This window comes from Apodemus sylvaticus, chromosome 7, assembly GCF_947179515.1.
Source record: "Apodemus sylvaticus chromosome 7, mApoSyl1.1, whole genome shotgun sequence".
Taxonomy (NCBI): Eukaryota; Metazoa; Chordata; class Mammalia; order Rodentia; family Muridae; genus Apodemus; species Apodemus sylvaticus.
The window spans coordinates 120,333,165-120,352,543 of NC_067478.1; the positions used below are offsets into that span (position 1 = coordinate 120,333,165).

At 47.6% G+C, this 19,379-nt stretch overlaps 1 pseudogene; it reads left to right on the forward strand.

The window, feature by feature from the left end:
- The first annotated feature begins 1,456 nt into the window (after nt 1–1,456).
- LOC127690329 (uncharacterized) lies at nt 1,457–1,631 on the forward strand (annotated as a pseudogene).
- The last annotated feature ends 17,748 nt before the right edge of the window (nt 1,632–19,379 follow it).

Sequence of the window (19,379 nt, forward strand, 5' to 3'; positions counted from 1 at the left end):
TCCTGTGCTTCCTGTTCGCCTCCCCAGGTTTTCCATCTCCAGGGCTGCCTCAGTTTGTGTTTTCTTTATTGCTTCTATTTCCATTTTCAGGTCTTGAGCAGTTTTATTCATTCCCCTTACCTGTTTGATTGCATTTTCCTGCATTTCTTTAATGGGTTTATCCATTTTCTCTTTACAGGCTTCTATCATTTTTATATCACTGGTTTAAGGTCCTCTTGTGTTTCAGCCGTGTTAGGACATCCCTGACTCGGTGTAGTGGACATCTGGACTCTGGTGTGAGTACTGCCCTGGCTCTTGCTGAGTGCGCTCTTACACCGTCATCGCGGAGACTGCTCTATACTTTTGTTATTGTTGTTCCTGTGTTGTCTTCTGGTTTGGGAGTCTGGGTAACACTGGCTTCATACGGAGACTTAGGAAGCCTTCCTTCTTTCCTTTAACGGAATAATTTGGTTAGTGTTGGTGTTAATTCTGTGGCTGTTGAGTAGAATTCTGTATGAAGCCATCTGGACCCAGTCTTTCTTTACTAGGAAGATATTTTATTATTTTTTCAGTCGCATCCCCAATTCTTGGTCTTTTTAAATAATTTATTTCATTTTAGTAAATTATATGTGTCTAGAAATTTATCCATGTCTTTTAGATTGTCCAGTTTAGTGGATTAAAGGTCCTTATACTGGTCTGATAAAATATGGACTATTATTCCATCGTCCCTATATTTGTTGAGGCTTGCTTTGTGTCTAATGAGTGGTGTGCTTTTGAGATGATTCCATGAACTGCCAGAAAGATTATATATTCTTCAATGTTGGGAGGAACAAAATGTCAATGTGAGTATTTCCCGATTCATTTTTACACAAATGGCCTGCCTATTGGTGAAAGTTTATCAGTAAAATTTCCCACTGTCGCTGTGTTGGATTTAACCTGTAACTTCACATCTAGTGGTATGTGTCGTGGGCGCGTGCGCGTGGATGTGGCTCGTGTGAGCGTGTGGGAGCGCGTGGGAGCGCGTGGGTGCGTGGCTCTGCGTGCATGTGTGCGCGTGGGCTCGTGCGGGCGTTGTGCGCCCGTGTGCGCGTGTGTGTGTGCTGTGGAGTTGGTGATTTTTTGTTTTTGGCAACTTTTTACTGAAGTACTATTTCCCCCATTTACATCAGGTAACACAGCCTTCAGACACAATAGCAATGTAATACCTTAATTTCCCACCAGGTGGTGCTCCAAGACTGCCAGAAGCCGCTAATAGATGTTGAAAAGAGGGGTTGTGTGTGCCTTAGTGTAAAGGAGGAAGGGTGTGTGTGTGGCACAGAATAATATGTATCTATACACATTATATACGTACACACATATCTAAACATATTTTAAAATTTGAAAATAGATATTTTTATACAATATTTTCTGTTTCCTCTCTCCTCACCTCCCCACCTCCCCAACCCTGTATCTTTTTTTTTTTTTTTCTCTCACTAGAAAACAAAACAGGCAGGGGAATTACCATGATCACGAAGGTGGCTTTCCCAGGGCAAGGTTTATTCATTATGCTCTGGATGTGCTGATCTCTGTGATTTCCCCAAATTCAGAAAACTGGATAATTTGTGGTGGTGGGGGTGTGGGTGTGGGGGAGGGGGACTGTGTTCACACTCTCTCTTGAAGAAGAGCAAAAAGCAAAGGAAAACAAGCAGGCAATCAAAAATAACTATAATAAAATATAATAAAAGCAAACAAACCAGGGTAGGACGGAACAAACAGAAGAGAGAGAATAAAAAAGAGCCAAAGAAAAGCACCAGAAATGCATAGACACAGCACACACACAGAGGTCCACAAACACACAAACCGGAAACCATAATATCAAACCAAAATACCTGGAACGTTTTAAAAAGGAAAAAAAAAAAAACCTGGTGGGCAGTGGTGACGCACGCCTGTAATCCCAGCACTTGGGAGGCAGAGGCAGGCAGATTTCTGAGTTCCAGGCCAGCCTGGTCTACAGAGTGAGTTCCAGGACAGCCAGGGCTACACAGAGAAACCCTGTCTCGAAAAAACAAATCAAAAAAAAAAAATCCTAGACTGAGCACTGTGAAACAAAAGCTTCTAAAAACACCATAGAGCTTGTTCCGTGTCGGTCATTTACTGCTGGGCATGCGGCCTGCTCTTTTTTAAATTAACATTTATTTATCTTTTTCTTGTTTGTTTATGAGACAGGGTTTCACTATAAACCTCTGGCTCTCCTGGAACTCACTATATAGACCTGGGTGGCCTGGAACTCCAGAGGTCTGCTGGCCTCTGCATGCCCCAGTATGCCTGGGCGAGATGAAGGCTTGCTTTTTAAAGATTTATTTATTTGATTACACTGTAGCTGTACTGACGGTTGCGAGCCAACATGTGGCTGCTGGGAATTTGAATTCAGGATCTCTGTTTGCTCTGCCTTGGCCTGCTCAGGCCCCGGCTTAAGGATTTTATTTATTGTTGTATCTAAGTACATTGTAGCTGTCTTCAGACTCACCAGAAGAGGGCATCAGATCCCATTACAGATGGTTGTGAGCCACCATGTGGTTGCTGGGATTTGAACTCAGGACTTTTGGAAGAGCAGTCAGTGCTCTTAACCACTGAGCCATCTCTTCAGCCTGGGGCCTGTTCTTAAATATGGATTGTATATCCAGTGAGACTTCATTGTATATCCAGTGAGACTTCATTGGAGAAAACTAATTTTTCCTTGGGAGCTGTTTTCAACTGGAGATAGATTCTGGGTTTGGACTGAGGCCTTCTGTCCACTTCCCCCTCAGCTACGGGGCCCCATCTGGCTCAGGCCTGTGTAGGCCCTGTGCATGGTGCCCGCCCGGCTCTGTGAGTTCAGGGTGCTTCCGCCCTGCTGTGTCTAGAGGGACTTGGTTTCCTCCATCCCCTCTGGCTCTTATACCCTCTCCACCTCCTCCTCTGCAGGGTTCCCCAAGCCCTGAAGGAAGGGATTTGATGGAGACCAGCTGTGAGACTCCATGTTTGTTCCTGTCTGCTGCAGAAGGAAGCCTCTCGGATGGCGGCTGAGCAAAGCTCAGATACATGAGATTCTCTCAGACAGCAGAACATCATCAGGAGTCTTCCTGTTGCTGTGTTCCTTCAACAGGATGGCAGTATTTGTTCCCATAGGTCCACGGCCTGTCTAGTCTCAGGTTCTATGGGCAATGGTTCCATCTCATGGACTGAACCTTACATCTGACCAGACAGTGATTGGTTACTCCCACGACTTTTCTGCTGCCTTGTAGGCAGGTCACCGCTGTGACAGAAGGGTTTGTAGCTGAGCTGGTGTGTACCCTCTCCTCTGGTACCTTCCTGTACTGTGAACACTTGTCAGTGGGTGAAGGCTTTGTCTAGGCAGCAGCCTGGCCTGGTGACTCGGATAAGGTATGAAGGAAAGGAAGCTGTGCACGGGAAAGGTAGAGTTAGTACTTAGGGACTGGGAGACCGGAGACCGGAGTCTCAATTCCTTCTCCTTGTCCTCTCCTCCTCTGCCTCTCCTCTCTACTGTCTCTTCCCCCTCTTCCTCTCTCCTCTTGTCCCACTTTCTCCCTCTCCCCTTTCTTCTTCCCCCAATTTCTCTCCTTCTCCTTCCTTCTGCCCCCCTCCCTCTCCCTCCTCCTCCTCATCTTCCTCTTCCTCGCACCCCCTCCTTGAAAGGCCCTTGGAAGTGGCATCACACAGGAACCTTCTGGCTGCTTCTTTAGAGCAGCCTGGTCTGGCAGGCAGCGGAAGGAGCTGTCTCCTCTGCTTGCCCTGCTGGGACGCCTGTGTGGCCTCAGTAACAGCACCCCCCCCCCCAGAAGTTCTTTATTCACCTGTAAAGCGGGTGCAGTAATTTTTACCTACCTCAGAGGCTGGAAGGTGTAATTACTGGTTAGAGCAATGCGAAGGCAGATGAAAGTCTGGGATAAGCACGGGCGGTCATTAGAGGAAGGCTGTCCCTTTGAACAGCCTGGAGACTGTCCTTCTGACTGAGGTCACTTAATTGTCTCTCAGCTCCTTCAGCAGACAAGAATATTACAGCCTCCAGGCTGGCCACAAAGTCTTTAAACTTTGGCTACCTACAAGTGGTTGTAACATCTCAATCACTGGCTTTTGACCGCCCCCCCAGTGATCTATCCAGAAAAGCCAGGTTTTCATACTACGAACAACCTGTTTAATCTAAACCCTTTCAACAGGTGTGAAGAGGAGAAAAATCCATCTTTATTTCTAATTGGCTAAGCCTTTCTTTTCTTAGATCACAGAGAAACCCCAGCCGTCTATGGACCAGCAAGGATGTTGCCACAGGGTTATAATGGGGCAGTGCAGAGACTGTCGGGCCTCGGGGCTCCTGTTCCTGAGACAGCACTGACTCCGAGGTTCTCACTCTGATGTCCTGGCCTCTGTAAACCGTGTTCCAGACAGACTGTGATCCACCCACACAGGCTGCGGTCCAGCCACCCCCCACTCATTCTACACCCGCACACCCCCACTGCCAACACACACACACACACACACATGCACGCATGCATATACACACACAGGCACATGCACATACACATGCATGCATGCACACGCACACACACATTCACACACACATGCACACATGCACACACACATGCACACACACATGCACACACACACACACACACACACACACACACACACACGAGTGCAGGCTGTTGTCCAGCCACAGGTTGTATGAGCATTCCCACTTTCTTCCTGAGAAGGTTGCTCACCATTCTGCTGCCCAGCACCACGCTCCCTTACGGTGTTGTGAGGGATTAATGGAGCCGTGAGGAGCATACTGACTGGTAGAGAGCTGTCCTTCAGCGCACTCTCCCTCTCCTCTGAGGGCCTGCAGACCTTTGCCCAGGGGGGCCTCCCTCCTCTACTTACGGAATGCAAGACTCACGACCCGGATACGAGGGCAGCTCCGTGAAAGGCTCTCATTCTAGACCCTCTGGCCAGCTGCTGAGCCTCTGCGCTGGCAGCGGTGGAAACCAGAGGCACAAGGGGGCTGGAGTCAGCAGCCTCATCACGGATCCCAGTGTGTGCTTATCCAGGTCAGTGCGGAAGGCGCGGTCAGTGCGGAAGGCGCGGTCAGTGCGGAAGGCGCGGTCAGTGCGGAAGGCGCGGTCAGTGCGGAAGGCACGGTCAGTGCGGAAGGCGTGGGCTTTGTCCCCTTTCTTGATCAGACGTTTTCTGGAACACAGAGCTCACCTCTGCCCCCCTCTTCTTTGGCGCTACATGTAATATAAAGCATGCTATACTTATTTCAGTTCTGAGGATGCAAGCTTCTGCCTCGCACACAGGTTGAGCCTGTGGGCATACCCTTCAATGCTTAGCTGCTCTGTCAGGCCAGGCATAGCTGAGGAAGCGGGGCTCGGCTCGGGATCACAGCCAGGGGCAGTGAGCCTTGATGCCCTTGACAACCGTGGCCACTTAGGGTGAAGGTCACTGAAGTAGTCTGAGTGCGCTACATGGCTTAGTGATGGTGGAAAACCACCTCTGAGGAGATCCCAGGTTAGACGCAGACACTGACTGTAACCTCATAGCCAAGATGCAGACAGCCGAGAGGTTAAGAGTGAGCCAGCCTTGGTGGTGCAGGCCTGGAATTCCAGTTCCATGAGACCAAGGCAGGGAGGTCACAAGTTCAAGGCTTGCCCAGGCTATACAGTCTCAAAATAGATATTTTTTTAAAAGGTTGGGATGGTGGAGGGGTGGTTGGTGAGCGTGTGTGAGTCGCTGGGTTCCACCCCCCAGCCATCTCACAGCCGACAACAGCTCCTTAACAGACTGTGGGCTACTCGGTGGCGCTCCTAACCTGAGTCTGGAGATGACAGCACAGGTACTGGGCTCGGAAATCCCTGTGAAGATGAAATGAATTAAGGTTCAGACCCTCAACACGGTTTTAAGCCATTCTGTCTTTACAAGAGAAAGTATCATTTTCGATGAAGTGGTTACATCGAAGACAAGGAAAGCATTTAACAGTGTGCGGTCAACAGGCATCGGGAAGGCCTGTCTGGGGAAGGCATCCTGGCACTCCAGGGAACACGTGTTCACAGGACACAGACCACAAAGAGTGTTGGCTCCCAGCCTCCTCCGCCACAGCACCTGTCAGACTGTTCTTAGAAGTTTCTACTCCTCAAATCTGAGGTCATCGCCATCTTCCAGAGACACGCTAAACCTAGAGTGCTGTAGTCGGGACTGAGAGGCGGGGCCTTGCGGGCAGAGGGGCGGGGTCTTGAGGTTGCTTTTCCAGCAAGTTATTGGGCCACTGTTCCCTTTGGAAGAACAGAGGGAGCTGGTCCACTCCTCTGCTTCAGGATCTTCTCAGGGAAAAGCATCGGGACCTGTTGAGACCAGGCTCTCCTCCTGCATGTCTGGGCTGAGGATGTGGTATGGTAGATACTCCCAAATGTGAAACATACATGCTTGCGTAAGAGGGGCATGAGCAGGGGCTGGAGAGATGGCTCAGCGGTTAAGAGCACTGACTGCTCTTCCAAAGGTCCTGAGTTCAAATCCCAGCAACCACATGGTGGCTCACAATCATCTGTAATGAAATCTGATGCCTTCTTCTAGAGTGTCTGAAGTCAGCTATGGTGTACTTACATAATAAATAAATAATTAAAAAAAAAGAGAGGGGCATGAGCAGGGCTGCTGGAGGTGTCTTCACACGCAAAGTGGGGACCATTTGCGGCAAGTCTGGTAGTGCGTCTGAGGCACACACTCACGCTGGTTTTAAGTCTACTTGAGTAGACTATTAACATAGGTATGCGTATATTATCAAAAAGGAGCGTGTGTGTGTGTGTGTGTGTGTGTGTGTGTGTGTGTGTGTGTGTGTGTGTGGTGTACCTGAAGAGGTCAGAAGAGAGCATCAACTCCCTTGGAGCTAGAGTAGAGTTACAGCTGGTTGTGTCACGGATGCAGAGAACTGAATTTAAGTTCTTTACGAGAACATTAAGTGTTTTTAACCACTGAGCCATCTCTGTAACCTTAGCCATTTTTTTTTAAAGATCAGACTAACATTTAAATCTGCAGAATTGAGTAGAGCAGATTGTCTACTACAGTGTTGGCCTTATCCAGTTAGCATTCTCCTCAAGCATTTGCAGTGGGCAGATTTGGGGCCAGACTTACAGTCCTTCCTTGGCCTTCCTGGTCTGGTGTGGCTGTGGGTGTGGTTGGTGCCTCCTAACAGGCAGATCTGTGGGTGAGCGTACCCCACTGATTCTGCAGCTCTGGGGAACCCCGGTGAACACTCACTGAAACGTGTGTTAGGAATGAGTACATACTCTTACGGACAAAAACCTGACGGTGTACTTTATTATCACAGTTGTTTGAAATATGCCGGAAGTAGAGGGCAGGTGGGGTGTGTGTCACTCACTTGTGCTGGTGTTACTGGGCGGGCCTCATTCTGTGTGAATCAAAGAAGGGGAGCAGGTGCTGTTGGGGAGTGACAAGGAGACAGCACCCCTCTGATGCCTTTCTTCTAACAAATAATATGCAAATTATGTTCCACCTCTGACTGCCTAGTGCCTGTGGTTCAAAGGTCGTTGCAGACTGAGCCCTAACTACCCTGTGAGAGTGCTAGGTCTCACGTGACACCCATTCCATGTCATGTTTGATAAGACTAAGGAAGAAAGACTGAGTGCACCGAGGCCTGTCTGTCTCCCCTCTGGCCTTGCTTCCTTTACACTGGGGAACTCATATTAATCCTCTTAACAGGATCCCACTGTGTCTGGAGAGCAGCCACACAGCAGGGGCAAGCGAGATAACATTACGTCGTTCTGAGCCTCTACAACCCTGGGCAGCTGGTGAGATTATCCGCTGTATTGAACAGTGGGGCAGCTAAGACCCTGCGGTGGCATCTCTGCTCCAGGTAACACATGTGGAAGTGTGGGATTGCATCCCAGGGCAGCACCCTGCACCTGCAATGCAACCTCACAACCACTAGGGATTAAGAGCTTTGGGGCTAATGAGTTGGAGCATTAGATATTTTTACATTTTTTCCCTTTCCTCTTCCTTCTTTCCTCCCTTCCTCCCTCTTGTCCTTCCTTCCTTCCTTCCTTCCTTCCTTCCTTCCTTCCTTCCTTCCTTTTCCTTCCTTCCCTTGTTCTCATTTTCTTTGTGTGTGTGTGTGTTTGTGTTAGAGAGAGAGAGAGAGAGAGAGAGAGAGAGAGAGAGAGAGAGAGAGAGAAGCTTTAATTCAGCCTTTTATGTTTACTGCGGCTGTTGGGGCTCTGTCTGCCCTCCTGTCCCTTGGATGGGAGCCCCTTTGGCCTTTTCTGGAATCTTTACATGGGATGGGGGATGTGGTAGGGACTTGGTGCCAATGAACTTGACCAGACAGTGTTGTACCAGTTACTACGTTTTTTTTTTAAAAGGTCACATGTATTTTGTTTTCCAAAATCTGGCATACTAAAAATAAATCATAGGTATTTTTCCCATCTGGAATTTAATTACCCTCTAGAAAGCAGTTACAGTCAGAGGGTGTCATTTAGCAGCTGAGGGAATGAGGACTTCTCCCATTTGCCTTGCTTCTCTCTCCTTTTTTTTTTTTTATTGTAAACGTCTATTTTTTTATTTTATTAGATATATTTTTTATTTACATTTCAAATGATTTCCCCTTTTCTGGTTCCCCACTCTCCTAAAGTCACATAAGCCCCCTTCCCTCCCTCTGTTCTCCCACCCATCCCTTCCCACTTCCCTGTTCTGGTTTTGCCCTACACTGCTACACTGAGTCTTTCCAGAACTAAGGGCCACTCCTCCGTTCTTCTTGTACCTCATTTGAAGTGTGGATTATGTTTTGCATATTCCAGTTTTCCAAGCTAATATCCACTTATTAGTGAGTGCATACCATGATTGATCTTTTGAGACTGGGTTACTTCACTTAGTATGATGTTCTCCAGCTCCATCCATTTGCCTAAGAATTTCATGAATTCATTGTTTCTAATGGCTGAATAGTACTCCATTGTGTAGATATACCACATTTTTTTGCATCCACTCTTCTGTTGAGGGATACCTGTGTTCTTTCCAGCTTCTGGCTATTATAAATAGGGCTGCTATGAACATAGTGGAACATATATTCTTATTACATGCTGGGGAATCCTCTGGGTATATGCGCAGGAGTGGTTTAGCAGGATCTTTCGGAAGTGACATGCCCAGTTTTCTGAGGGACTGCCAGACTGATTTCCAGAGTGGTTGTACTAATTTGCAACCCCACCAGCAGTGGAGGAGTGTTCCTCTTTCTCCACATCCTTGCCAACATCTGCTGTCTCCTGAGTTTTTAATCTTAGCCATTCTGACTGGTGTAAGGTGAAATCTCAAGGCTTTTTTGATTTGCATTTCCCTAATGACTAATGAAGTTGAGCATTTTTAAGATGTTTCTCCGCCATCCGAAGTTCTTCAGGTGAGAATTCTTTGTTTAACTCTGTACCCCATTTTTTAATAGGGTTGTTTGGTTTTCTGGGGTCTAACTTCTTGAGTTCTTTGTATATATTGGATATTAGCCCTCTATCTGATGTAGGGTTGGTGAAGATCTTTTCCCAATTTGTTGGTTGCCAATTTGCCCTTTTGATGGTGTCCTTTGCTTTACAGAAACTGTAATTTTATGAGGTCCCATTTGTCAATTCTTGCTCTTAGAGCATAAGCTATTGGTGTTCTGTTCAGGAACTTTCCCCCTGTACCGATGTCCTCAAGGGTCTTTCCCAGTTTCTTTTCTATTAGCTTCAGAGTGTCTGGCTCTATATGGAGGTCCTTGATCCATTTGGAGTTGAGCTTAGTACGAGGAGACAAGGGTGGATCAATTCGCATTCTTCTGCATGCTGACCTCCAGTTGAACCAGCACCATTTGTTGAAAAGGCTATCTTTTTTCCATTGGATGTTTTCTGTCCCTTTGTTGAGAATCAAGTGACCATAGGTGTGTGGGTTCATTTCTGGATCTTCAATCCTGTTCCATTGATCCGCCTGCCTGTCACTACTACATTGTTTTTTGTTGTTATGGTTTGAGACCGGATCTATTGGAGTTCAGGCTGGCTAAGGGTGGCCTTGAACTCCTGATCTTCCTCTGCCTCCTGAATTCTGGGATCCCAGGGGTGCTGCTGGGCTCACTTTATACAGCTGGGGATCAAACCCTGGGCTTCCCGTGGGCGAGGCACGCACGTGCGTGTTCCCTGCCAAGTCATTTACACCCCACTCAGGCTGCTGCATTTTAATCTGGCAGGAAAGCTGCTGAAGTCATTGTGGATTCGAGAAGTTTTACCAACAGGATGGAAGACAGATCAGTGTCCATGGTGATCTGTGGGGAGAGAGACTTGGGCAGTTCTCTCCTCAGGAACACGGCGAGCTCTGACCTCACCTCGTTCCCCAGCTCATGATCGAAGTTCAGAGACCTTTCCTCTCCTGGCCTTTCCTCTCCCCTCCCCGCTCCCCTCTCTTCTCCTCTCCTCACCTTTCTTCTGGCCTTGTTCTCAAAAGGTTTATTTTTATTTGTGTGTGTGTGTGTGTGTGTGTGTGTGTGTATGTTCATGACAGTGAGAAGGCTAGAAGATTTGGATCCCATGGAGCTGAATTAGCAGGAGGTTGTGAGCCCCCAGTGTGGGTGCCGGGAATCAAACCCACCCAGGTCCTCTACTCTTGCAAGTGCTCTTTACTGCTGAGAAATCTCTCCAACCCTGAAGACCTAATGTTCACTGCCCAATTGGCCTCTCGGGCATTGATTGTGCCCTATAGTCTCATAAGGTAGGGCCGATCTGAATAAAATAAGTTTAACTTGATATGTTTTAAATTAACAAATATTTCACAAAGGAAAGCATCTCTAAGTAAATATCTGTAAGCAGTTCAAGTATAAAATTGAGAAGTTTTAAGCAGATTCACACCCACTGTGCAGTCATTCTGCCAAGGATCTCTGAGACCTTTTCTTACCTGGTACACCCCATTACACATGAGGTCCTGACCTCCCACCCCCTCCTCCAGTGAGACTCTGGGCGCTGCAATTCCACTCCTCAATCGCTTTGTGACCCCGTCTGTAGAGATGCCCAGGATGAGCAAAGCTAAGATGTGAACTCAGGTCTCACATCATGTCCAATACTTAAAGAAATTATTCTGTTTTAAACAAAACTTGATCACATAGCTCAAATTCATCCTTTCAAATGTACAACTCAGACGTCTGAAGTATATTCATGATGTTGTGAGTCTTCCATTACATTTTGTGGCACTGGGAGCAGAACCATGGTTCATGTTCTAGACAAGCACTCTTCCAATGATTTTTACAATTCTTTTTTAAAGGTTACTTTCTTCATTCCCTCAAGAAATGATAGTTATTATTAGTCATTTTCATCTCCTGCATACCTTAGCCTTTGGCAACCACTGTGCCATTTTCTGTCCTTCTGGGCTTGTGAGTTCTGGACTTTCTATAGAATGTGTGCTCACAAAGGCGTGTTGTGTACAGTGACTTCACTCACTCAGTGCATTCCTAAAGCTCGTCTACTTGGTAGCATGTGATGTCATTTACTGTAAGGAATAAATGTAAACGATATAGAAGAAATGACATATGCAACCCAGCCCAGAGTGTGTGAGTGTGTGTGAAGCACAACAGGAAACTCTGCGGGCCTTGCCAGCACAGCCATCAAAACCAGGCTACAGGCTGGGCGGTGGTGGTGAATGCCTGTAATCCCAGCACTTGGGAGGCAGAGGCAGATTTCTGAGTTCAAGGCCAGCCTGGTCTACAGAGTGAGTTCCAGGACAGTCAGGGCTACACAGAGAAACCCTGTCTCCAAAAACAAAAACAAAAACAAAAACAAAAACAAAACAAAACAAAACAAAACAAAACAAAAAACCAGGCTACAACATTTGCCAGACTGGAGGTGAGAGTGTGTGTGAATGAATGTGATCCCTTTCGCTTTCTATTTGTTTATTGTTGCTTATACTAGTGTAACCTGATCCTCCGAGTCACAGACTCTCTCCTTCTCTCGCTCTCACCTCCATCCCTAAGCCAGACTCTCGGCATTTACCACTTTTTAAAAATTTTTTTACTCGATATAATTTTTTATTTACATTTCAAATGATTTCCCCTTTTCTGGCCCTCCACTCCCTGAAAGTCCCGCAAGCCCCCATCTCTCCCCCTGTCCTCCCACCCACCCCTTCCCACTTCCCTGTTCTGGTTTTGCCGAATACTGCTTCACTGAGTCTTTCCAGAACAAGGGGCCACTCTTCCTTTCTTCTTGTACCTCATTTGATGTGTGGATTATGTTTTGGGTATTCCCGTTTTCTAGGTTAATATCCACTTATTAGTGAGTGCATACCATGATTCACCTTTTGAGTCTGGGTTACCTCACTTAGTATGATGTTCTCTAGCTCCATCCATTTGCCTAAGAATTTCATGAATTCATTGTTTCTAATGGCTGAATAGTACTCCATTGTGTAGATATACCACATTTTTTGCATCCATTCTTCTGTTGAGGGATACCTGGGTTCTTTCCAGCATCTGGCAATTATAAATAGGGCTGCTATGAACATAGTAGAGCATGTATCCTTATTACATGGTGGGGAATCCTCTGGGTATATGCCCAGGAGTGGTATAGCAGGATCCTCCGGAAGTGACGTGCCCAGTTTTCTGAGAAACCACCAGACTGATATCCAGAGTGGTTGTACCAATTTGCAACCCCACCAGCAGTGGAGGAGTGTTCCTCTTTCTCCACACCCTCTCCAACACCTGCTGTCTCCTGAGTTTTTAATCTTAGCCATTCTGACTGGTATAAGGTGAAATCTCAGGGTTGTTTTGATTTGCATTTCCCTAATGACTAATGAAGTTGATTGATCCATCTTTATCTCCTTGTACTAAGCTCAACTCTAATGGATCAAGGACCTCCACATAAAGCCAGACACTCTGAAGCTAATAGAAATGAAACTGGGGAAGACCTGTTCCTGGTCCTGGAGTTAGAGTTGTGAGCTGCCATGCAGTGCTGAGGTTAGGACCCGGGCTCTCTGCAAGGACCTCCAGTGAACTGCTTTGGTTGATGCACACAGTCTGGGGACAGAAGGAGGAAGAGGACACTTACCTTACTATCCAGGTTAGCTAAATTGACCCTGGCAAACATGGTGGCCTGTGTCACAGCCAGATCTCTTACGTCTTTGTCACCCATACTTTGAATGTGATTAGAGCTTGAGTTCTGCACAGTCCGTGACCTTGGTGAGTGACCTTATCTCTGAGTCTTCATGACTCCAGGAGGTGCTGCACGGGTGTGTGTGAGCTTGGAGACCTGTTCCTGAAGTTCCTCCTGGCTGTTGGATGCTGCTCTGTGACTGATGCTGTCATTATCATTAGAACCAGAGGAGGCTGAGCCTTCAAGGTATTTTCTCTGAGGCCATGCAGTTATCAGATGGCAACCATTCCCATTCAGTCTTTCTGCCCTAGCAGAAACCCATGAGACAGAAAGAGAGGACAAAGAAAGCCCAGGCTCTCATGATGAGCCTGAGCTGGTGACTTTGAAGGATGGTGGGACTGACACTCCTTCGGCTGTGAGGGAGGACAAACTCTCTGAGGATGGAGGCCAGAGACCCTGCTCCAATTGCTCCTGCACTGACTCATGGAGTGACTGTCCTGCAGGCCTTGGGAGTTATCCAGGAACAAGGGCACCTTGCAGCCTCAGAGATGGTTTCTTTCGAAGGGTGCGCCCAGCTAGCTCCATAAGGGCTGGGTATAAGAAGCAATTGAGAACAGCAAAGTAATTAAGTCCTCAGACCCTGCTGCAAGGAGGCGATGTTGGGAGGCTGGGCAGGGAGAGAGAGGTGGGTGGAGCCGTCCACCGCGACTCTGACCAGGAGGGGTTGGATCTAATGCGTGCTGACTAAGGGGCTTTGAAATTTCCGAGATGAGAAGATGTGAATGTTTCAAGTAGCTTTGCCGTTCCCGCTGACCTGTGGCCACAGTCAGGGATGGAGGGTGGTGTCAGTCAGCAACAGTGTTGCTGGTGTTGTATTCCAGGTTGTATCCTTATCACCTGATGTGATCTTCCCTGTGCAGAACTGGGGCTCTAAAGGTGTGTTTTCATTGACAGAGGCATGGGTGGGTCTGATGCAGTTTCCCTTCTCGGCTTTGGTCTTCCTTATTACAGTCACCTCTTCGGTTTATGTATGTATGTGCACCACATGCGTGCCAGGTGCTTATAGAGATCAGAAGAAGCTGTCAGATCCTTGGGACTGGAGTTATGAATAGTTGTGAGCCACCATATGGGTTCTGAAGACCGAACCTGGGTCCCATGCAAGAGCAGAGTGCCCTGAACTACAGAGCCTTCTCTGCCGTCAGTGCATTGTTGCAGACATATTAATTCTTCACATTTCTCCCACAAACTAAGTAGCGGGATTGAGCAGTAAGAAGTGATATGGAGGGGGAGACTCCATATCACTTGTAGTGGTGTAGGGAGGACCAGAGGTCTAGCCACAGCCGGGAGGTCTCTGTGTTTTAATTAAGTGAAACTTTTCCTGTTGTTGTCCCACTCCACATGGAATTTCCACCTTAGTCATTCTCAAATCACACAGCGAAGACTCCAGGGCATGGAGTGCTGGGCACTCAAATATCAGTTGCTTGATAGCAGATAGAAGATTATGGGGTGTGTAGCAGAACATGGTAACTAGATGCTTCCTGGGTATGTGTGGGGGTGATATTTAGTTACTGGGTTTACAAACATATTCAGACTATAGTAATTCAGATAAAAAATAATTATAGGAGGCACCAGGGTCTATGGAGAACATTTGTAATATACTATTGATTACAAATTCAGTATCATTTCTGATAATTTCATTGTGGTGTCTCTGTGTGTGTGTGCCCATGTGTGCATGTGTGCTCATATGTATGGGCACATGCACATGGATATCCAGTAGCCAGTGTCTCTCTCCATTGCTCTCCCCCTTAGGTTTTGAAACAGGGTGTCTCTCTGAACCTGGAGCTCACTGGGTCTGCTAGCCGGCTGGCTAAGAGGCCTCGCCCTGTCTCTGCTCCCCTGGCCTAGGATTATAGAACTATTATATTACCGTTTATTATATATATTATAGAACTATTAGGAGTGATGGCCCACATCTTTAGTCCCAGCACTCAGGAGACAATGACAGGAGGATCACTGTGAGTTAGAGGCTAGCCTTGGCTTTCGCGGGGGTCCTGGGGATCTGAAGTGAGCCATGTCTGCATGTCCGTAGGTCCGGTCAAGTACTGAATGTTGCCTATGAGCTTCAGAGCAGCCTTTTTATACCTGACCCTGGGGATAGCAGTCGCAGGTCCCTTTGTCAGTTTCTCCCTGGTGCTCTGAGAGGAGGTGCTGGGGAAGGCCGGAGTTGGGGCGGAGGCCATAGCCCTTCCAGTATTGTCTGGAAGAATCATTGTCTGGGTAGCCCTGGGGCAGGGGCGGGGGTGGGGGTGGGGTTGGGGGTGGGGGCAGGGGTGGAGGTGGGGGCAGGGGTGGGTAGTGGAGGGGAGGGAGGGAGAGGAAGAAGAAAAAGGGGGTGGGGGAAGAAGAATACAGTTTCAAAACATTTGCAGAATTGGCTTCACAGCCACAACGTTCTTTGTCTGGTCTGGTCAGTCAGTTTCAGCAGCCAGTGCTCTTCCTTAGCGTGACCCTCCGCAGAGGCACCTTTCCCTGGGGACCCCTCCTTCAAGTTCCCAGCTTCCAGGACTTTTGAAGCCTTCCACATGTTTCCATCACTCATCTGCATCCTGTGCTTGTGGCCTCTGTGGCACTCTGACTTAGAGATTCCCTCTTACCTTTCTGTTGCCTCAGGGCCAGCTAACCATTATTTGTGTAAAAATCATGGCACGGGGACTTCTGGGCTCCTGTTCAAAATGTAGACTAAAAAGCAGAGATGTTGAAAGATCAAAACCGACCTCAGAACCAGAGAGAAAGGCATTGCAAGGAACACCACGCAAAGACACGTGCTTCCTGGACCTGTGAGTAAAAGTGAGGCAGCTGGGAGCGCTGCTCTGGGCGGGAGCGCGCTCTGGGCGGGAGCGCGTGGGCTGGGCGGGAGCGCGCGCCTGGCGGGAGCGCGGGCTGGGCGGGAGCGCGGACTGGGCGGGAGCGCGCGCTGGGCGGGAGCGCGTGGGCTGGGCGGGAGCGCGGGCTGGGCGGGAACGCGTGGGCTCACTGTATGGTGAGGGCTAGAAGACATCCCACTGCCCCTGAGCAGGTATCTGAAAGTAGCCATGTACTGGGTGCAAAGCTAACTCTCAGGCTGCCACTGAGAACAATGAATACAGCTGATATACATCAGGAAAGGACAGCAAACAGAGTAATAAGAACTGAAACCACAGGAGGAAGAAAAGGGGAGAAGAAGAATACAGATCTAGAACAATAAATGGAAAAGAGACCTCACTGTGGTGGCCTGTGCCTGCAATCCCAGCTCTTGGGAGGCTAAGATCAGATTGTCACAGTTTTAAGGACAGCTTGTATTTGGAGTTCAAGGTCAGTCTGGGCTGCAGAGTGAGACTGTCTAAAGCATAGCCTCACAAAATGTGAATAAATGAAGTGTGTGTTCACCTCTCTGTGTGTCTCTGTGTGTCTGTGTGTCTGTCTGTTTCTGTGTGTGCTGGAGTCAGATCCATATCTAGGCGTGGCCCTACCACTGAGCTGCCTCCCAGCATGCCTCGGTGCCTTTGTATTTATTGTCTCAGCCTCCAACTCTCTCCGAAGTGATTCGCATTAACATTTAAACGTCTGTTAAATACTACCTCCTTCAAGAAGCCCTTACTAATATAGATCATCGCTGGCGCCTGCGGATCTCGATTTCCTTGGCTGTTAGTCACTTAGACGGCTTGCCCTTTTGGTATGTGTTTGTTTTGATGTCTTGTAGGCAGTCCAAGCTTAACCACGCTTCTTAAGTGATGCAATGAAGAGACATGGGGACACGTCGCACTTCCCTTTGGCAAAGCTAAAGGTAATGATTTGAATTTCTGGTAAACACCGCAGTATTGCACATAGAACCAAGCCTCAAAACAGACCTCACAGGACTGTGGTACACAGAGTGATGTGGAGTACCGGGGCTGTCACCGACCTGATGATACTGGTGTTTCTGTGGTGATGCCAACCTAATCACATTATTATACTACTGGATGCATTAAACGCAGCACCATGTCGCTGGTACACGACCTTACTGCACTATTTTCAAACTAAAAATAAAATAACATACTTAAAAGATGTTAATTCATATTTTACCTTTATATATTAAATTTTAATGTTAAATTGTTTAATCATCGCATTGATACTTGACATTTGTCAACATTATGTTTAGTATTTATTTTAATAATTAAAGTAATATATTTAAACACTCACCTTACAAGACAAGTCATAGCCAAACTGCAGGTCTGTTGAAAATGATTACCTATTGGCTCTGTTCCTGAGGTTGTGCGTGATGTACAAATTCTGGGTTTAGATGAGGGTCTCATTTTTTTTAAACGTTTTTAAAAAAATATTTATTTATTTATTTAATGTATGTGAGCACACTGTCACTCTCTTCAGACACTCAAGAAGAGGGCACCTGATTCCATTACAAGGGTTGTGAGCCACCATGTGGTTGCTGGGAATTGAACTCAGAACCTCTGGAAGAGCAGTCAGTGCTCTTAACCTCGGAGTCATCTCTCCAGCTCCGAGGGTCTCATTCTTAAGAGACCTCCTGTGTGTGTGTGTGTGTGTGTGTATGTGTGTGTGTGTGTGTGTGTGTGTGTGTGTGTGTGTAAATATATCAGTATCCAAAAGTGTCTGCTCGGAGATGTTCTGGTTTCAAGCATTTGGATGCGCAATATCCAGCCTGCACCTTAAACTTTGCTTTGTATGAATGGCTTGTACAGGTGTGGCTGGCAGCCGGGACAAACTCACGTCCAGACGTGAGGACAGTGATGGGATCTAATGGTGCCCAGCCTCACCGTGAGCTTTCTCCATCTGACAAGCTTCCTCTCTACAGATAGCTGAGACCCTGGGCATTTGATATCCTCTCTGGGATTGGGAAGTATTCCATGCACTGCTACCAACACTGTCCCCCGACTCCGTGTGTGGATGCACGCTTCTTCAGACAATGCCCTTTTCAGGCATGCATTTTAGCCAGCCATCCTGCCCTGGTACTCTGCCTTTATGGTCTCTCAAATCTCTCCATTTTTATTCAGTCTAGTAGACGGGTCCAGGGCTTTGGGGGCACGCTCTTCATCAGCTAGCTCCTCTGTCCGTCCCCTTCATTCAGCTGTGATCGCCAGCCAGTCAGAGCGGAACCGAATGCTTCACTCCTCTCCTAATGACTAGACTTTGCTCGGACTAAGGTTGGCATCCTGGTGCCACTCATCACAGGATGGCATCACAGTTTGTTCTGTTCAGAGCTAGCAAAGCATATCAAGACCCCAGTGGAGCTCGGGTGTTTTCTCTCTGGCCACTTCTGTCCCGTGGCCGCTTCAGTCCTGTGACTAACCAATCTAAAGGGGATGAAAGCCAGACAAACAATGACAGCTGGTGTGCACTGCAGTGAGTGAATGTAAAGATGTCGGCCTGCACGTGGAGGGGTGGGGTGGGGGTCTGAGGAGATGATGATCACATTGGATTTTAAGGGGTGAGCAGAAGTTTTTGGAGGTGACAATGAGGAAGGACACCAAGGACAGAGAAAGCAGCATAGAGGTTTCAGATAGAGGAGTTTTCCTGTGTCATCCTTGTGAGTGTGGACTGTATCTGGGATGAGATTTGAGAATCAGACCTGAAGGGTCATTTTGACCACAGTGGTGGAGCAGATTTGGGGTGGAGAAGTGGCTGACACCCAGTTAGCCACCTTAGGTTCACTGCCCTAGAATTAAATAAAACACTCTAAAGATTTAGACAAGAACAGTAGTTGCATTCGACATTTATGAACATATTCTTTCTGTCGTTGTGTCTCAACTGATATGCCTTAAAGGCCTCTTCTCAAAGCCTCCCCACTGAAGCTCTCCTGACGCTGGCCCTCCGCTGCCCAGACACTCACCCACCCGCTTTCTGTCTGTGACACTGTCAGCAGCTGATGATTGGCTGTTTATCTCCCACTCCTTATGCTTGTAAGATCTGCACCTGAGTGGGACTTCACTTTTGATCACTTCTCTGCGCCCGTGTCCAGAGTGCTCTCGGCACGTTGTCGGCACCCAGCATGACCATGGCGATTGGACCATCCTACCCTCACTCCTGACTTGGTACTCTGACGGTTCTCAGGCACATTCTCAGAGGCTTTCTGCTTCCGTCACCCTTAGCGTCGCATCTCACTACTCGATTGCAAAAGTCCCAGTTTACATCAGAATGGTCAGAATGTCCTTTGAGTCTTGCGAGTTGTCCCCATGGTTGAATGTCTCAGATGTTGGGGTGTGTCCTTTCCGCATGTCCTTGAAACTCTTTTTCTTTTTCTTTTTG